The sequence below is a fragment of the Rattus norvegicus genome, chromosome 20 (genome assembly GCF_021556685.1).
Source record: "Rattus norvegicus strain SHRSP/BbbUtx chromosome 20, alternate assembly SHRSP_T2T, whole genome shotgun sequence".
Taxonomy (NCBI): Eukaryota; Metazoa; Chordata; class Mammalia; order Rodentia; family Muridae; genus Rattus; species Rattus norvegicus.
Window position 1 is genome coordinate 17,323,583 of NC_141553.1, and position 19,928 is coordinate 17,343,510.

The window sequence follows — 19,928 nt, forward strand, 5'->3', positions numbered from 1 at the left end:
TTTGTTGAACATTGCCTTCTTTTGAGGGAAAAGAGATCTTTAGTAGTCTTTGAAGATAAGTTGTGTTGGAGCCCAGATAGTATGCCAGGAACCTAAAGACCGCACACCAGAGTTCACATCACAGATAGCAAGCCATCCCCAGAGAGGCTGTTAGAAAAGGAATCAAAGACTGTAATTTGTGATTAATAAATTACTAAAATACTATGGAATTGTTTGGTTCATTTGAGCAGTGTTTCAATTATTCTGAACCATGATCCAGTTCACGAAGCAAGGAGCTTGTCACTATATCTGTATGAGGACGAGGTAATTAATTTTCAATATATCATTAATTAAACAAGTATTCACTGTTCGTATGCCATGTAAGACATGGGAGTACAAGCTGGAGACTGAAGAAAGAGAAAAAAACATTATGAATACAGTTCTGGTTCATTTAATACAATTCACCCACACAAAACTGTTGGGGGACCTGTGAAATGGCTCACAGGTTTATTGCTAAATCATGATGACCTGAGTTTGATTGCTGGAAGTCACATAGACATTAAAGGACAGAGTCAGGTTGCAAAGTTGTCCTGTGACTACACACCTATGCTGTGGCACACACACACACACACACACACACACACACAGAGAAAGAGAGAGAGAGAGAGAGAGACACTCATGTTAATAGTAGTTACATAGATTTTGAACTGCCATGAATTATTCTTAGTTGTATCCATATTTCAGTGAACTAAAATAACACATTTGGTTAGAGTAATTCAAAATTTAATTTTTTATCATGTTAATAGTAGTTACATAGACTTTGAACTGCTGTGAATTATTCTTAGTTGTATCCATATTTCAGTGAACTAAAACAACACATTTGGTTAGAGTAACTCAAAATTTAACTTTTTATCTATTTTGAATCAAACTGTCATATACCGGTTCTTTAAAAAATGTTCTGGGAGTTGACCTAAAATGTGTGTTTCTTCTGCTGCCCATCTGCATCTCTACATACGGTTTATTTCTCTTCTGCACACAATAATTTACTACACTCAGATAAATCCAATGATGATTTCAGTACGTTGGTTTTGTCGTTGATTGGTCAGTACTTTTGTGTTTCTCTATTTTTTAATGGACCCTTGTGTGTGTGTGGTATACAATCATGTGCAAGAAGACTACAGTAGGGATCACCGTGAACGACCTCTGACCTCTGCATTCAGGGCTTACCTAGCAGTGCTATTGCACTATAAATGGCCCCAAAAGCAAAGAAAGTGTCATTTCTAGGGGCTAGAGAGATGAATCAATGGTTAAGAGACCTAACTGTTCTTGCAGAGGATACAGGTTCAGCACTCAGCGTCCACACAGCCGATCACCACCATCTGTAACTCCAGTTTCAGGGACTCTGACGCCCTCTTCTGGGCACCATGGACAGCACACTGGTATGGTACACAGCCATCCATGGAGGCAAAATACTCACGCACCTAAAGTGAGAATTTTAAAACAATGAAATTGACATTTCGGAGTGTAATCAAGCCTTTGAAAAACGTGTAAATATTTCTGTGAACAGTAGTAGAAATGAAGGGGCAGGTGGGTTGGGAACTTCCTTAGGGTTGACAATTATCATCTGAGTATTAAGAGTACTCAGGGGGCTGGGGATTTAGCTCAGTGGTAGAGCGCTTACCTAGGAAGCGCAAGGCCCTGGGTTCGGTCCCCAGCTCCGGAAAAAAAAAAAGATTTAAAAAAAAAAAAGAGTACTCAGGCATAGAGAAATAAGGAAGTATACTAAAGAGGGATAAGATGATATCTGCCTAATAGGGAGGAGGTGGATACATGCATGCACAAACATATTTTATGTCCTATATAATTTGCATATTTTATATGTGTGCATGTATATGTCATGATGAAATGAGCTCGTTTCAATCTCTCATGCATTGAGAGCTACTTCTGTACACACACCTAGCTTTACCCAGGTCTTAGGAACATAGGCATCAGGCTTTGCTGAAGGCCATCTACAAGAATGTCTTGTAGAAGCCGATGGAAGAGAGCTAGCCACTGTTTCATCTAAACAAGGTTCTATTATCCGTAAACTGGGGCTCAGTTTTCCAGTTCCATATCATTCCCCTCAGTACCATGATGTTCTTATCTGCTGAGTATAATTTAACAAGACATAAAAAAGTCATCTTACCTCTATCTTCTCTTCCTGTATGAAATAATTCAAATTTAACTTGTGCAAGTTGAAGGCTAGGAGCAGGCTATAACCACAGGAGCAAAGTGCCTAGAGGAGGCAAGGTATAAAGTTTCTATCCCCTTTCCTTTGGTGATTAAATCCTATCAGTTTATAAACTTCTACTGGTTTGGGTTGGCTGAAGTTCGCTGAGAGCCATGTTTCTGAAGGCATGGCTGCCCCCTCCTTTGGGGAATGTATCATAAATGAGATGGGCAGCTTGACCAATCACATTAAGTACAATGATGGATAGCATGAAAGCCAGGGACTTGGCCTGGCCTGCAGATTTGCTTCCGCTGACAGACATGATACAGTATCAGTCTAAGACACTGGAGGGGCTTTACCATACAGCTCATGCATCTCAGTATTCTAAAAGTCTTGTGTGTGGCCTGCCTAGACCACTGTTTCCCATTCCAGCAACAGGCTCCCCGAAGGCAGCCAGATTCCATCAAATGGGACAGAGACTACCTACCCATCTTTGGCCTTTATTGGTGCATGCTTTTCATTTTTCCTGCCTGGTTACTGTAATTAATGACGTCACAAGCCAGGCTTTGATTTTTTGTCTCCTCTTTGTACCTTCCCATTTGCAGCTATCAATCAGATTAATATTTATCTTGCTCTGTCAAGAAGAAAATAGCTCAAATGCTCGATTGTCCGGGAGGAAGTACCTTATGGCCATATTAGGGTCCACATCCCAGGATGTCTTGCTACTTCTCCTGTTGCTGTAATAAAATACCCTGAGGTGGGGTAGAAACTTTGGGTAAAAATGGTTTATGGTGGTTCCACCCTTGAGATTATAATAGTCTATTGTGGGAGGATGTCCTGGTGCCAGGAGCTCCACCGAGCTGATGGGGTTGCAGAAACAGAGGACGACACTGGATCATTCATCTCAGACATCTTTCCCTTTTCTACACCATTCTGGCATCCATCCCAGGGAAAGGTGCTACCCAAGACCAGAGTGACCTTCCCAAGTCAATCAATCTAATCAAAATAATCCTTCACGGAGATGCCTAGAGGGTACTATTCTAAATTATCCTTGCAAATCGCCTGGAGATTGGTCTCTTAGATGCACCTAGTTGACATTCAACACTAACCCTTGCTGGGCCTTCCTTTATTTTGTTGCACTTTATTTCTCCCTGCATTTACACCGAACTCCTTCTCAGTTTCTCATGCTGTTTCTCAAGTTTGTCCTTATCAATAAGACACACAGAAAATAATACCTCTGACCCAGTGAATTCTCAGACCTCCCACAATATCTCCATTTAATAGATTCTTATTTCCTATTACAAAATTATATCTAACACACAAGCAAACTTCTAATCAAATTGTTTTAGATCCTGTAAGACTTTTCTACAATGTATCACACTGTCAGTGTGATAGAGAAACTGATCTAGCATGAATCCAAATCCAGTCAGAACTCTCATCTATTCCCACTCAGCCTTGAGCCCTAGGGTTGCAGCAGATTCCAAGCATTACGTGACTTATATCTTCTAGGTCAGCATCTCCATACCTACAGCTGTTGCCTTGATCTGAACTTCTTCTGCTCAAACCAAACTCAAATCACCATTCCCAATCAAGATATGAAGAATTGATTGTGCCCTGTTGTGTAGTGTTACAAACCCTTGTGAACTACAGTTATGAGCGCCCTAGCAAAATATGTCTAATAGTACAATGGTGGCACAAATGACATGAAAGTAACCAGCCACTTTCTGGGTGGACTTCAGCTTGCTCCACAAAGGGAAACCCATATTTGGCACCATTATCCTAGCTAGGTAGGTCATGGGTATTAGTGCGGAATCCAGTCCTGTTATTCTGCTAAAATTAATATTAAAAAATTTCTGGATGGCTTAACATTATGTCCATAGATTAATGCATCTCTTGATCCTCATGATAGGAGCTTCTCTTTGCAGTACATGGTAATTAACAGAGAGACCCACAAGTGATCAAGGTATAGAGAACGAGACTGTTGATTGCTCAGTCCTAAACGGCACCTATGTATCCTAAACCCTCATTCCAAGGCTGTGGGTTCATTACAGAAAAGGTAAGGAAAATTTAGAAGAGCCTGCATCGGTGAATGACTACAAGGAACCAGGCTGGACATGGCCGAACAGCTCCACATATGGACCCACAATGACTGACAGCATCCACAAAACATGAACAAGCTGAAATAAAACTCCCAACACGGATATGGGAGAGCCCTACCCCCACCCCCTATACCCGATGAGCTGTTGACAATTAATTGCAATGAAATGAGGGAAGGTTAGCTTTCTTTAAAGCTGTAGAACTGGTAGGTCGAGCATGCCCAGTGGAAGGCCACAAATGTAAGAGTTTGTGGCTGTGTATATTGGACTGAATTTATTTTAAAAATTAGGAAAACGATTTGCATGTATGTGTATGCTGCTTATATTTATACATGTATCAGGAGGTAGGTGTGGATCTGAGAGGAGTTGAGAGGAGAAGAATGTGATCAAAATGCATTGCGCAAAATTTGCAAAGAACTAATAAAAAGAGAAAGAAAAATAAAATAGAAAATAAAATGTCATATCATGCATACTGCTTAAAGAACTCCCAAGGGGAGACTGGACGAGAGAGACAGAGGAGAGGTGATGTTAAGATCTCGCTCTGTGTATTTACAGGTTGTTATTAATGATCTCAAGGGATGGATGGTACTTTTGTATGTTTAAGTGGGCAATTATATCTTACCAATTGGAGCTAAAAAAAAAAAAAAAAAGAACTCCCCAAGGGGTTATGAGTTCACTTTAAGTAAAAAAAAAAAAAAAAAAAAAAAAAAAAAAAAAAAAAAAAGGTGTGCTTTATCTCCATTTGCAATGTGTTCTTAACGTGTTCATTACAGTCAAGTGGGAAACCATGAAGTCCATATAGTAATGATTATCATGGCAATTTCACCTAAACAAAGCTTAGATGTCATGAGATCAGTTCTACATACCCCCACCCATTATGGTATATGGACTTGATGTATAGGAACCTTGGACCTTGATTGGTTTTGATTCTAGATATGTCTATATAAGATCAACTAAGGGCTAAAATAACTTCGTAGCTGGTCTTGACTTCTCCAGATGTCTACAACAGAACAATAAGACAACTGGAATTCTACTCCATCAACCTACTCGCTGTCTGTATAGACCACACCAAAAACGCTTCGCTTGGTGAATAAAACGATTGTGCTTCAAGACCAAGCAGGGATACTCCTGTTTGCCTCAACAATGATCAAAGCAAATCTGAGCTTTGTGTTTGAATCAGTTTTTCTATACTCTACATATCGAGAGGGCAGTAGAGGAGGAGCCATATGTCTCGGGTCTGTGATATGTCTGAAGAAATTGGACTTTAAGAAGTCTACACCGTTTATAATGCCTGAAAGAAATCTTGCAAAGCTTTTGTCCAGAGAGTCCCACAGAAAACTCACCGGGGAACACTCTAAAGAAAGGCACCGTCTTCGGAGTTTTCTCATACAATGTCACATCCATTACAAAACTCAGAATGAAAATATTGAAAATAAATGAAAGCCAACAGGATGACATGCTGGGTAAAGGCACTACTGACTAAGCTTGATGACCTGAGTTAGATCTCAGAACCAATGCAACAGAATGAAAGAAACTAGTGACTAGCACTGGAGAGTATGATGTGTTAGTGTAATATAACAGGAGAAGTTGTGTTTTCCATTTTTAAAGAATGGAGTGAACAAATATGTGATATCCATCCATCCAAACCAAGTGAGTGGAGGATAGATGGAAAGCTTCCCGGAAGTGGGTTGGCCTAATGCTGCTTGTATTCTAATGCTAATTTCAGTCCCTCAAAACTGTTTGTCCCAAAGACCAGAGGCTCTAGACACAAGACACTGAGGGACTCTGCCTCCACTTAATTCTGATTGGTAAATAAAGATGCCAGCAGTCAATGGCTGGGGAGAAGAGACATGGGCAGGTTTAAGTTTCCCAAGTTTGGAAGAAGAGTGTGCAGGAGAGAGAGAGAGAGAGAGAGAGAGAGAGAGAGAGAGAGAGAGACAGACAGACAGACAGACAGACAGACAGACAAACAGACAGCTGCTATGGTCTAGAGGCAAAAGAATGTGGCATGTGGCCCAGAAGCCTGCCTCATCAACGCTAAGAGCAGCCCAGATGAATCAGGGTAAGTAGTAACGTGGATTATGGATAGAAGGTGGATTCTAACAGCATGGAGGGTAGGCACCTGCCCAGCTAATGTGCTGCCTAAGGCATATTAAAATATAAGGCCATGTGTTTGTTTCATCTGGGTACATACATGGTGTAAGGTAGGAAGAAACTTTATATATTGACTACACTTCCCTGTTCTTAATATACCATAACTGATTAGACAGGATCCATAACATTCAACAATACATAACGGATATTCTTCTAGAACCTGCCTCCATGTGGCTCTATTCACTGCAAATAAGAAGGAGGGAGGGAGGGAGGGATTACAATAGATGAATGTGAGGAAGGAGACCTTCTTACTTAAAAGAATGATGATAATAAGTAACAATTTCATTTAAGTTCCTGAGAGAAAACTGTCTTGACACATTTCTAGGACACAGTCTGGAACTTGTAGTCATTCTCATTTCCAGATCTGATAAGAAAGAAAACGAACCACCTTCTGAAAATACCCATATCACTCTATGTTTGCGATTTCTCTTTCTGAGTTTAGCTTACGGGACCGTGAAGAATTTAATTACTTTTGCGTCAGAAAGAACTAAATGCCTTTGCCATTTTTTAAAAAGCATATATAATGCTAATTCTGTACAATCTCCCTCAGGGTAGTGATCACAGGAGTCCCAGAACCGGTTTTGCAGTCCATGGTTGGCGACCAGCTGTACGAAAATGTATGTCCAGGGAAAGGTGTGAGTGCAAACGTGAAAGACTGCCCACTGTAAGCCACTGGCCTCAGGCAGAGCAGGGCGAGTTCTCTACCTTAGTCTCATCTCTGAGCCCTGTGAGTCCTCCTCATCCCAGTCCACTTCCCCCTCCTCCTGTTCCTTTTCCTTCTCTTCTGTCTTCTTCTTTCTTCTGTTCCTCCTTTTCCTTTTGTTTTTATTGGATATTTTTGTTTACATTTCAAATGTTATTCCCTTTCCCGGTTTCCCGTCCATAAGCCCCCTATCCCATCCCCTCTCCTTTTTCTATAAGGGTGTTCCCCCTCCGTAACCACCCCTTCCCTTTCTGCTTCCCTGCCCTGACATTCCCCTACACTGGGGGAGGGGGTCCAGCCTTGGCAAGATCGAGGGCTTTTCCTCCCATTGGTGCCCAACATGGCCATCCTCTGCTACATATTCAGCTGGAGCCATGGGTCTGTCTGCATGAGTCTTTGGATAGTGGTTTAGTCCCTGGGAGCTCTGGTTGGTTGGCATTGTTGTTCTTATGGGGTTGCAAACCACTTAAGTTCCTTCAGTCCTTTCTCTAACTCCTTCATCAGGGACACTATTCTCAGTTCAATGGTTTGCTGCTAACATTCACCTCTGTATTTGTCATTCTCTGGCTGAGACTCTAAGGAGATGGCTATATCAGGCTCCTGTCAGCATGCACTTCTTGGCTTCATCAATATTGTCTAGCTTTGGTGGCTGTAGGTTGGATCCCCAGATGGGGCAGGCTCTGAATGGCCATTCCTTCAGCCTCTGCTCCTTCTCCTCCTCTCCTCCTCCTCTTCTTCCTCCTCCTCCTCTTCTTCTTCCTCCTCCTCCTCCTCCTCCTCCTCCTCCTCCTCCTCCTTTTGTTATTGCTCTATGGTTTTGGTTTCTTCATATCATTTGTTTTTTGAGGCAGGTTTCTCTGTGTCTCTGGCTTTCTCGCAACTCATTATGTTAACCAAATTGAGTTCAACTTCACAGAGATCCATTGGCCTCTACCTCCAGAGGACTGGGATTTAAGTTTGTGCCACAATGCCTGGCACAGCTCTGGCTTTTTGGCCATTGTGGTGGTAAAAAGATAAGACTGGAGACTTGATATAATATTTTAATTATTTGTTGTGAACATTATTGTGTTTTGATCTCAACATTCTCATTATTTCGGCTCTCACTCCTGTCTGTCGTTCCTTTTAGAAAATAATCCCTCAATTGAATTCATCAATAAATAAGTAGGTTTATCCAGCATCTCTCTAAGATTGTCTCTGATATCTGTAGTCTCTAATATTGGTATCACCGTGTCTGTATTTCTCACAATACATTTTATAATCTTTGGAAAATTAAAATGTAAAAAATGAAGAGAAAATGAATTTGAGAAATTATATTTCGATTTTGATCCTAATTTGGTTTTAAGCTCTATTTACCACATGCTACTATTTTGGGGAACATATTTATGAGGCTAATATAGGTATATGTTCCATCGTGTACCATTGGTGGTCTTAAATTCTACATTTTACACCTCAGTGGTAACCTTTGTCTCACTAATCTCACGCCATACTGTACAAGTTCTGCTTTCTCTCCTGTTGCAAAAGACAGGGCTTTATGATACAGTGTTATTTGTCAGACTTGGCCTAAGAGTTCTCAAAGGAAAATTTCAAAACAAACTTGTTATTAATAAACATTGAAAGAAGCCTCCCCATGCCCTCTCCCCTTTAAACAACCGTATGGATCTGTCTTTTTCCAAGTGGCAGGGTAATGGCTGTCAATAAGTATTCTACTTACCACACTAAGGTGTGAGGTCATATTACTTATCACTTTCCAATCTGAATCATTTTGACCCAGAAATAGAAAAGTCAATATGCAAATACAGACAAGGAAATGTTAAGACTGGTGAGCACGCACACGTGTCACTCCAAGATTGACAGCGCGACATGATTTCGCCTCATGGATATTTGATCGTAAAACCAAAGGTCATTCGTTAAGTCTCGCACAGGACACAGGTGGCAGATTTTGTAGGTGAACATTCCTCAATCCCCCAATTCAAAGCCACACAGGCAGATCACCCTGGCTTACATATTTGAAGGTTAGCTACTGCTGTGTCTTAACAAAAAAAGGTTTATGCAATCTACCTAAGAAAACAGGTAAATTAGACTGTTAATGTGAATCATGTTGCAGGATGTTATAGCTAATTCAAAAAGAAGAAATGGCCGAAGACTCAATGATCATCTACTGCTTTGTTGTCTCTCTAACTCTGGAGAAGAAAGGAAGAAAATAGGTGAGACTAAATTTAAAGTAGAAGTAAATATGAAAATGTGTGATCTATTACACCAGGAACTCAAACTCAGGACTGCCCTTGCCTCCAGGGCTCTGTTGAGCCCGTGTACAAACAGGACTCAAGGTGGCAGGACAGGAGTCTCCCCAGGGAGCTGATGCTATGGAGCTGATGCAGGGGCAAGCCTGGGCTTCAGACAACCAGGCTAGGAAGTGCCAGCAGCAAGCTTTCACCAGTGTCCAAGATCTGACAGCCTCTGTGTCGATCTTCTCCAGAGCAAGCATTCAAAGCCAAAAATAATCAAATGGTGGGTGGCCAGGACCTGAACCTCTGTCTCGCCCACCTCGGCCGGCAAGGAAGACGCAACACGGTCGGATTCTTCTCAACAGCCTTTACTGCACAACCACTTCATTGTTGACACGGGGACCTCGAGCGGCAAAGGCGCTCGCCTTATATACACAACAGTATAATCTTTCAGGGATTGGCGGAGCACAAGTCACCCCACTATCATCCCAGCTACTTGTCCTTCAGAGATTGGTGCAGCATGAACTCCTCCATTAGCATAGTACCGCCCCAGCCAGACTGGCGCCAGGTGCAAAACCCGCGCATGCACAGTACTGTTGTTCACCACAGGAGGGCGCCGGATCACCTCATTATCATACGGCCACCCTAGCAAGGGGACAAACCTGTGCATGCTCGGTAAGTTGTTTACTACCAGACGGGGCTGGATGTCGGCGCCATCTTTGCTTTACCATGCTGCTCCCTACAATCCTCCTTTCATCTCTGCCTTCATTCGCATTTATGCAAATCTTAGTGAAATGATTCAGTTCCTCTTTTGTCATCTATAAATGCAAAGGAGGTTAATACAGTAGGTTCTTTCTCAGTCCAGAAAAGGCCTTAATTGCTTAAAACACTAGTGCTCAACTTCCTCCGTCTTGTGTCATCCCTGGTGGGTAAGAATAGCATGTAGGTACATGTGCACACTTATGTACATATGTATAGATACATACATAAGCACACACAATATTCACAAAGGCTCCTACATACATATATACATACATGTGTGCACACATACATATGCATGCACACCTATCATGCATACGCATAAACGTTTGCATTGTAAGTCTTCCCTCAATAAGCACATGCTAACACCAGTTCCTATTCTGGGCACAAGCTGAGGTTCTGTAATATTAAATAAAAAAAAAAAAAACTGGAAAAAAACGAAGATAATAAAACACTTGAGTAAAGCAGGCCCATCTCTAAGGATGAATCATACCCTATTTTCTATTAGAAGATAATTAACCGAAGCAATCACATATTCACATCCTAGATCAAGCTTTATCATCCATCGGGGAGCATATTTGCTTATAACATAGGCATTTTCACAGGTTTGCTTAGTAAAGGGCCTTGAGAAAAATACACCTTGCATCATTGCGGGACCAGGATATAATGGTAAAGCCTTTGTCTAGAGAGAACTTGTTGATTCAGCAAATACGTATCTCCCTCTTTTCCGTAGTAGGAATCCATTGCGGTGGGCTAGGAGTTCTTATACATTTTCCAACAGAAAAACTATTGCACGTTTCCCCAATCAGTGCTGAGTCCTACCTCCTCAAAATCTAAGGAAGTTCTGTATTCTTCTCCCCTAGATTGAGTACTGAACTATGCAGTGCTAAAGTGTGTGAGAAACTTAGAATTCCAGAAAGCCCCAGTGAGGATGCTCTCCCATTGTCTATAGCCACCTAGGAACCTAAGAAAAACCTATAAAAATCAAACTTTTTACATTGCATCCTGATTTCTCTTAACCCATTCTTTGCTGAGAAGTGCACTGTACATTTCTGTTGTTTTCTTATTTGAAATAATTTCACATATTTTTAAAATATATAAACAATTTTTTCATTTCCCTGGATTTAAGAATAAATTGTACTCCTCAGCACTTCTGCCTCCAAAATGCAATTTATATTCACTATGACACAAACATTAGCCTTTATAAATCTAATTAAGCATAGAAATAAGATTAAATTGATTGTAACAATCATCTTTTTCAAGTCTCCAAGCAGGAAATTCTTTTTTTCTTTTGAAGTTTTTCACCATTTGGGGGAACTAGGGAGATGGCTCAGTGTATAAGAGCCCTTGTAGAACAAGCATAAAAACCTGAATTTGAATCTCCAGCAATCATTTTAAATAGTTTTGTATGTCTATATAACAAACACTATGAGGCAGAAGACAGGAGGATCCCTTGGGCCTGTTGGTTGCCCAGATCCAGGTCCTGTCTCAGAGGAATAAGGCAAAGAATGACACATAGAGCATCCAGTGTCATATTATGAACTCTGAATACACAGACACATGTGTCTATGCACACACACACACACACACACACACACACACACACACACACACAAACTGTTGTGTGATAAAACTTTTCCTGAGGAGATGCAACATACATCACTCACCCCAGGGAGGGAATTCTCAAATCAAAGTACGAATACTACCAAAATGCATGGTTAACCAATGAATTTTATTGGGGTTACTTACCAAAAAATAGGTCAAGATTGTTTACTGGAGTAGAAATGAAGAGAGCTGCATCAGCAAAGTTCACCTCAGCATGGGTGACAGCTCACAAAGCTGGGAATCTATACCAAGGTGAACAACCTCCTGGCAGCTCAACAGATGGGTCAGCCTCCTTTCCATGTGCCTGTGTTAGTCTACACCTCTTACAGGAAATTTGACTGGTTTCTGCTTCTTCCAGACAGTTATCTTTTAATGACTCTCTGGTCCAAGAATTCTTGTACCTTGGCTCTGCTCAGTCTTAGAGGGACTCTCAGCTTTTATTATTTATTCTGGCAGAAAGGTGCCTAGTTAGTCTGGTCAGTTTCAGGAACTTCCTGAAGCTATTCTGAGTTGTTTGCCTTCCTGCTTAATGAACTTCCTATAGGTTGAAATGTTTTAATCTGAGAGGAAACCATTGCACAACACACACACACACAGACACACACACACACACACACACACACACACACGCACACACACACACAGTCTAACTGCTCAAAAGTTTATCCACAATACAAAGAGTTCTTGACATTTAATAATAAAGCAAAAATACAACAAAAAATGAACCATTAAAAGATAATGTGGGGCTAAGATTCTCACTCTGTGCCACCAAAGACATAGAATGTGCAAGGTCCTGACACTGAGATGACCCTAGTAAAAAAAAAATTTAAATAGATAATATACATTCACAGACTGTTCAAAATATAGAAACCAACAGTTACATAAATTTATCAAGAAATCATTTTAAAAATCCAGAGAGTCAGCTTGAGTAAAGCCATATCAAAAGATTCCTAATGGAGACTCTAAGGGAACAAAGGGACTCTCCCAGTGAAAGTCTGGTGAACAGGATTCTATCCAGTGGAAGAACTAGTCGAAGGTAATATGCTCTAGAATGATCTCTGAAAATAAAGGAAAACTCAATCACGTATGCATAGCACACTTTCCTATTAGAGAACTGTCTGGAATCTTCCTCACCCTGAGGAGGCAGGTAAGACCAGATGGCGGAGTCGATCTTTCTGTTGCCAAAGGGCCAAACTGTCCTGAAGCACCAGATGTTGTGGGAACAGAGCAGGTGCTCATCACAGAGCCCTAGGAGGAGGCAAGGAGAGACGGATTGTATCTCAGACTGTTATTCTTGCTTCATATGTTCAATGCATATTAAGGAATCACATGACGGCTGCTACATCACTTCTCGTGGCTCAAAGAAACAGCTGACAGAGAGAGGCTTACCCTGAAAATCGCCTCAGTAACAGTGAGTGATACCTTGCCCTTTACAGATCTGGTCATTATGTAGATTATCCCTCACTCTGCCATTGCTAGATGGACTGACAATACAGGGTTTTGCTTTTGGTTTTCTTTTTGTTTCTGTTCTTGTTTCTGTTAGGGGGTATTTTTGGTTTTCGGTTTTGTTTTTTGTTCTTTGTTTTTTTTTTGTTTTTTGTTTCTTGTTTGTTTGTTTGTTTGTTTGTTTGTCATTTCAAATGTAAAGATGCCATTCATAAGGCCCCTTTTCTTTCAGTATAATTCCCCAGAGGGCACTGCTAAAGATTTCCTGAATAAGATAAAATTGGTAGGTTATATAAAAATCCTCATGAATATTAAATGGCATATTTTTACAATGGGAAAAAATATTGAGCCACCGTTAGATACCAAAACCCCAACCAGAAAAAAAAAAAAAAGCAAATGAAGAACAAGATGCCTATGCAAATAAAAATGGCTGCCCTAATGTCAGAGAAAACCAAAGGCTAAAAAGAAAGATAAAGAAGGAAACGTGACTAGCGCCTGGCCCAGCTCTTCATGCTCTCATTTGAGTCACAGTTATGTCAAACATGAATATTCATTTAATCAAAATTATGATCTGCTATTTAAAGAAGAAGAGAGCTGAGAAGTAAGCACACGTGTGATAGGGGCCGGAAAGTGAAGAGAGGAAGCTGAATTATCATATTCCACAGGGAACAGCCAACAGATAAAGCCTATTAATAAACCCCTCAGAAACAGCAATGCGGGCATTGCCATTCAGAGATGCAGAGAGATGCTAGGAGAGCCAGCGGATACGGTCGGAAATGGTCACATCTGTGCAAGAGGAAAGGGCTGCAGGAGGCACACAGGAAATTGCTGTTCTGGTGGTAAATCTGATGAAAGTGCTTGGTACTCTACGTGCACATAGAACATTAAGACAATAGGTAACGTGAAACATACATGAATCTCCCAAAATGTAAGCATACGTATGTGTGCTCCTCTCTGAGCACATTTTTCTTTGCAGTGTTATTAGCTTTTAATCATAAGGCATGTCATACTTTTGGGGGGACACAAAAAAAGGATAACATCCTAAGGGATATTTTCTATGACAAAGACATATGGGGACAGTAAGTGTCTTCAAAAGAAATCAACCTTCTTCCCTGGGTTAAGTGACATAAAATTAGGGGATGGCTGTTTGCGATGGTTTGTATATGCTTAGCTCAGGGAGTGCATTTTTAATTACTCAGAGAGTTGAGATCTTTTGTTCAAGGAACTGGTTTGTTCACAGTCCACTTAAGTCTAGAATAATGTAGAAGGAAGAGTACTCATCTTCTCTCAGTTAGGACATATATATTTAAATCTATCAAAATAAAACAGTCCATTTCCCTTAGGAGCATAGACTACAGACACTTTGTAAGAAATGAGTTTTTTTTTTTCTTACAAAGAATCCAAAGGGCTGAGAAGAAATGGCCCAGTTAGTTGTGTATGTGTGCTCAAGCATGAGAGTCTGAGACTAGATCCCAGCACCCACGAAAGAGCTGGACATGTCAGGTGTAACTGCGACCCTAGTACTGAGATCGAAGACAGGCACACACGCATGCGTACGTGCATGTACATACACACACACACACACACACACACACACACCTGAAATACTGGAAAGAATATGACTGCAGTAAAGTGTCACAAAAGGCTTACTGTCCCCTCTCAAATAAATTGTATTAATTTGATTACCTCCTCATGCCACATTTCACAAGACTTCGAAATTTTGACATTTATAGCAAAACCAAGAGTGACGATACCATACATCATCAGCAACCTTAGCAAGCCTATTCACAATGGCAGGACATTTTATTACCCCCTATTAGAAACTACTTGGGGATGTTTTAATCGTCTTTGGAGCAATGGTTCACAAATACAGATGTTGCCAAGTCAAAGACCTATAGTCTTCTGTGACTTTAGTACAGACTTGTTAAGGATGCTGGGTTCTTCAGTGACGGAGCGGTAAGCCACTTGCCAGTGGAGCCTGACATCTACAGTGTATCTGCAGAGAGGAAGCTGGTAAGTCACTGAGTAGCAGAGGTCTAGGTCTCGATTTGCTCCAATGGGATGCGACCCTAAAATATGGAAACTGTGGGATGAATGGTGTTCCTGAAAAATAAGCTTGGTGTTCTCTGGGTGTTTTAACTAAACTTCCTTGTCATTGGCATTTTGACAGGTGTTTCCCCCTGTCCTCCAAATTAACAATCCTCCAGCCTAAGAGATCCAAATGCTAAGACTGTAGGGGTATATACACAATTCACTGACTCTTTGGGAAAGATCCAGCTCACAGTTCAGAAAATTTAACAAATGCATATAAAGATCTGTGCAGAGCTTGCCTAGGTCCTCTGGGGATCCCACAGCATGTGATCTTACCTGTGTGGGGTAAAGCATGTGTGTATGCGCACGCGCACGCACACACGTACACACGCGTACACACACACACACACACACACACACACACACACACACACACACAGCTGCTCACATGCTTCTCTGACCTTAATTCACACAACCAGTGATGCCAAAACTCCGCTTTCAGGCCTGGATCTTAAATTCGGAAATCTAGCCAACCATGGGGTACTTATATTGGGGTACACAGTTGGATTAGACAAAACACAACAAGGTGAGTCTTTCTGTTTTCATTGCATGAAGTGAAACACACGCAAGGATCTCCCTCGTTTTCTTGTTCACCACTATTCTGAAATCACAATTAAAACGACAGTTGCAATGTTAACTAAGTGAATGTTTGCCCCTGATGCAAAGGCAAAGAAAATGAAGCCAGGCAGCATTGAATAACCTCACCCAGGGCGCAGGAGACTGTAAGGGCTCTCCTTCACTGTGGTCCCTATTGTGCAGGCATGAGCTGGAGCACTCAGGCAGCTGCATTTAAACAGCCAATATCTCCTTAAGCACGGAAGGGCTGACAGATGATTAGAAAGATATAATTGCTCACAGCACGTAATTTGAAGTGTATTAGCAGCTGCTCCCATTAACATGGCTTCCGAGTTTTCTGCTTCGGAATCTGAGACTTGATTAACATTGAGATAGAAATATGACAGAAGGGTACAAGCATTTGGATGCTTATCTGACGACCGAGGGAGTCGGGACATCATCAGGCGTCAGCATCAGCAGACAGGAAGGGTAGCAAGAGCAAACCTTGAACATAACCGGAGATCGCATTCCACTTCCTTTTTAAACCCCACCCCCACCCCCATATGGATTACGGAAAATGGTGGTTTATTCTTTCCTAGTATCTGCCAAGGCCTCTGGAAGCCTGACCAAGGAAGGCTAGAGAGTTCGAAATACATTAAGAGTCAATAAACATATTTAGAACGACCGATAGCTACAGGACCTCATTCGGCTCTGAGAAATTGTGGAAGGGGCGAAGCCAAAACCAAAACCAAAGAGCAAAACATGGTAAATTTCACTCCCGATAATCAGTAGCAGCTAGTTAGAAGCCAGATACATTCATTTGAGTCCTAGAAGGAATAAAAGGGCTACAAGAAGAAACGAGAGAGAAAAAAGAGCCGTAGAATTCTGTCCTTCAATAGAACACATGCAGCTGCTTCACTTGAAACACAGTCTAGAGCTAAAACCATCCCTCCTCAAATAGGAAGGGAAAAAAAATTGGCACTGTAATGTGCTTAAAGCATCAGGGGAATTTTGAGAATTAAAGAAAAAAATTTATTCCAAAACCTAAGGAGAAAAAGAAGTCTAGATGCTGTTGTTATTGTTGTTGTTGTTGTGGAGGTTGGGAGATAGGGTTAAAGACAGGGTTTCTTCACCTAGCCTTGGCTATCCCGGAACTCATGCTGTAGACCAGGCTACCCTTGAACTCAAGAGATTTACTTCTGCTTTCCAAAAGCTGGATTAAAGACTTGCGCAGACACCACTCTGCCAAAAGTTTTCTGGAGTTTGTTTTGTCTTGTTTTGTTTCGTTTTGTTTTGCAAGTCTAGACTTACAGACTTAGAAGAACCAACACATTAATTGGAAAAATTACCACAGCGACTACTTTTAATTATCAACTTGACAAAATTACCCAAAGTAAATACTGCAGAGTATTGCTGGGTTGTGTTGTTCATGTGCAAAGGCATTTCTAGCGAGGGTCAACAGAGGGTGACCAGCTGTCCTGAATATGAGTTGCACCATTCTGTAGTCTGGCATTCGGGTCTGAATAAAACAGGAAAGGGGAAATGTACACTAAATCCTAGCACTTCCTTCCTCGCTTTGAGATCCACCCAGATGTGAGTAACAATCCTCACCTTCAGCCGCCATCACCGAGAGAGAGCCTCTCTGGAAGCCACCTCTCTGAGGTGAGGGACTATAGCCCCAACTTCTGTGTCAAAACAAACCCTTCCTTCCTTCCTCAAGGTGTTCCTCACAAAAGCAAGCACTGAGCACAATACTAATTAGAAATAGCAATGCTGACTATTAATAAGACCTAACTTGACCAGAGTGTTTCTTGCTTCAGATACTATGATACTTGATTTCAGGAGCTTACCATGTTTAATACTTTCAACAATGCTACGATGGGGCATACAGTGAAGCCAAAAATAGAAGTTATGCCAATTACCTGAAAGGGTCCAGCTACCAAGTGTTGTGGTGAAAATAAAAAGCTACGAAACCGGTTCCTGTGAGTACCCTGGTAGTCAGGCCCTCTTTTTTGATCCAATTGATAAGATATGATTTGCCCATCTAGACAACACAAAATCCTGTACACATCCATCTCTTAAGAATAGCCATAACAACTTGCAATATGCATAGAGAGGAATCTTTTTTTATTTTTATTTTTTTTGAGAGAAATCTTAACATCCACCACCATGTTCTCTCCATTCCCTCCCCTCATTATCTATTGTGGTAAAAATTAAAAATGGAACAATTTCTATCAGTTCCCATGAGTCAGATCTGCTTGCTCTGGCTGCTACTCTTCCGTGCTCTCCACAGGCTGCCCACTGCCAGCTGTCTCCCTTTTAGCCGCCCTCTCCGAGAGGTCCCCAGGCCATAGTTACCATCACACACACACACACACACACACACACACACACACACACACACACACACACTTGTTCTGTGGGCCCTTCGTGTTCTCACTCCTTGGGGGCAAAAGAACCAGATTCGCATGCTCCAACTGCCTCTCAGCCATTTTTTTTTCCACACACTGTCCTCTCCTCTTTTGCCAGGTAGAATCATAGCCCTTAGAAACTTGTAATTTAGCAATTAGATTTACATGTTAAATTCTCAATCCATAATTCATCCACACAATAAATTCACTGCCAATTAATTGATAAAGATATAAACCGCCCACCTAGACAAGATGAAATCGCCCTAGTTCATCTAAATCTGAACCACCCTCCTCTGTGGACTCCATCTTGATCCCCCTCCTCTCTCCAACCCAACAAAAACTTTGTCCCAGCCCCACTCACTAATGTCCAATCATGCATCACCTTGACATCAACCTACGACCAAGGCTATGATTCCAATTGCCATTAAAAACAAACCTTTTCCTCTTAGAATGTTAGCATTCTGAATTTAAGAGTGAGAAATGTTATTTTACTATTGAGAAACGAGATCATGGCTGCCCGTTCCTAGATGGTATTTGCGAACAAACCTCTCTCTGTCTGTGTCTCTCTATTTCTCTTTCTCAGTATGTATGTATGTATGTATGTATGTATGTATGTATGTATTATGTATGTGTGTATGTATATATATATGTGTGTGTGTGTATATGTATATATGTATATATGTATATATGATAGATATATGATAGATGATAGGTAGATAGGTGGATAGATAAGTGGATATATATATGTCACTCTATATCTATCTATACATTGAACAGATAGAATAGAATGTATACACAAACTCTAGAAATTAATATGTTTAGTGCATAAACCCTCTCTATAAGTGAACTGAAGCATGCTAAATTCCATTTATTTTAAAACAGCACAAAAAATAATTTGCACCTAAAATTTATCATTATGAAATGGGGGATATAGAACATTATGGCTCAAAAAAAAAAGTCTCCTTGAACACCTAATTTCAGAAGTGCTATTTTGTGAGCAGAATTATGAATGGTAAAAGTTCACCTTGTGCTTGGCTTAGTAAAAGCATTTATTAGGTCAGAGCAGATGCTGGCATGCTCATAAAATGCCCTTCTCCTTAAAGCCACAGTACAAGAAAATAGCTAAATATAATGGTTCATTAAAAAAAAAAAGTCTACTTGCAGACAACTCAAAATTGTTTCCAGCTCAGGCGATTGTCTGGGAGGTGAAGTTCAGGGCAGAACTGAGGTTGTCAAAGAATTGTCGGAGTTCCTAAGTGGGCAACACTTAGCTGTCACAGAATAATAACAATAGGTCCCCAAAAAATGAGGTGGTGATGCAAACACGGTGTCCTAGCTGGGAGGGAGGGTAAAAGTGTGGTCTCCAACTCCAGAATGAAGGAGACAGCTTAGCTTTGGCAAGCATCCTGGGTACCTGTGAGAGGGTTCTACCCGCTGGGTGAGTCGCTCCTGTATTGTTAATTTGTGTAATGAAGACACAAATAACCTCATATTTCTGGTACTGTTCACCTCTGAATGCATTTGGTGGACTACAGTGCACCAGCGCATCCCATGCGATATTTTTATATCCCCTCAGACACCCCCCAAGTTTCTGATGCTGAGGCCCCTGAGCTAAATGGCCTCTGTGATCATCCCAGGTCTCTCACAGTTTCGTTTTTCTCTTCCAAAGTATTTTTTTGATAGGATTGCAAGACT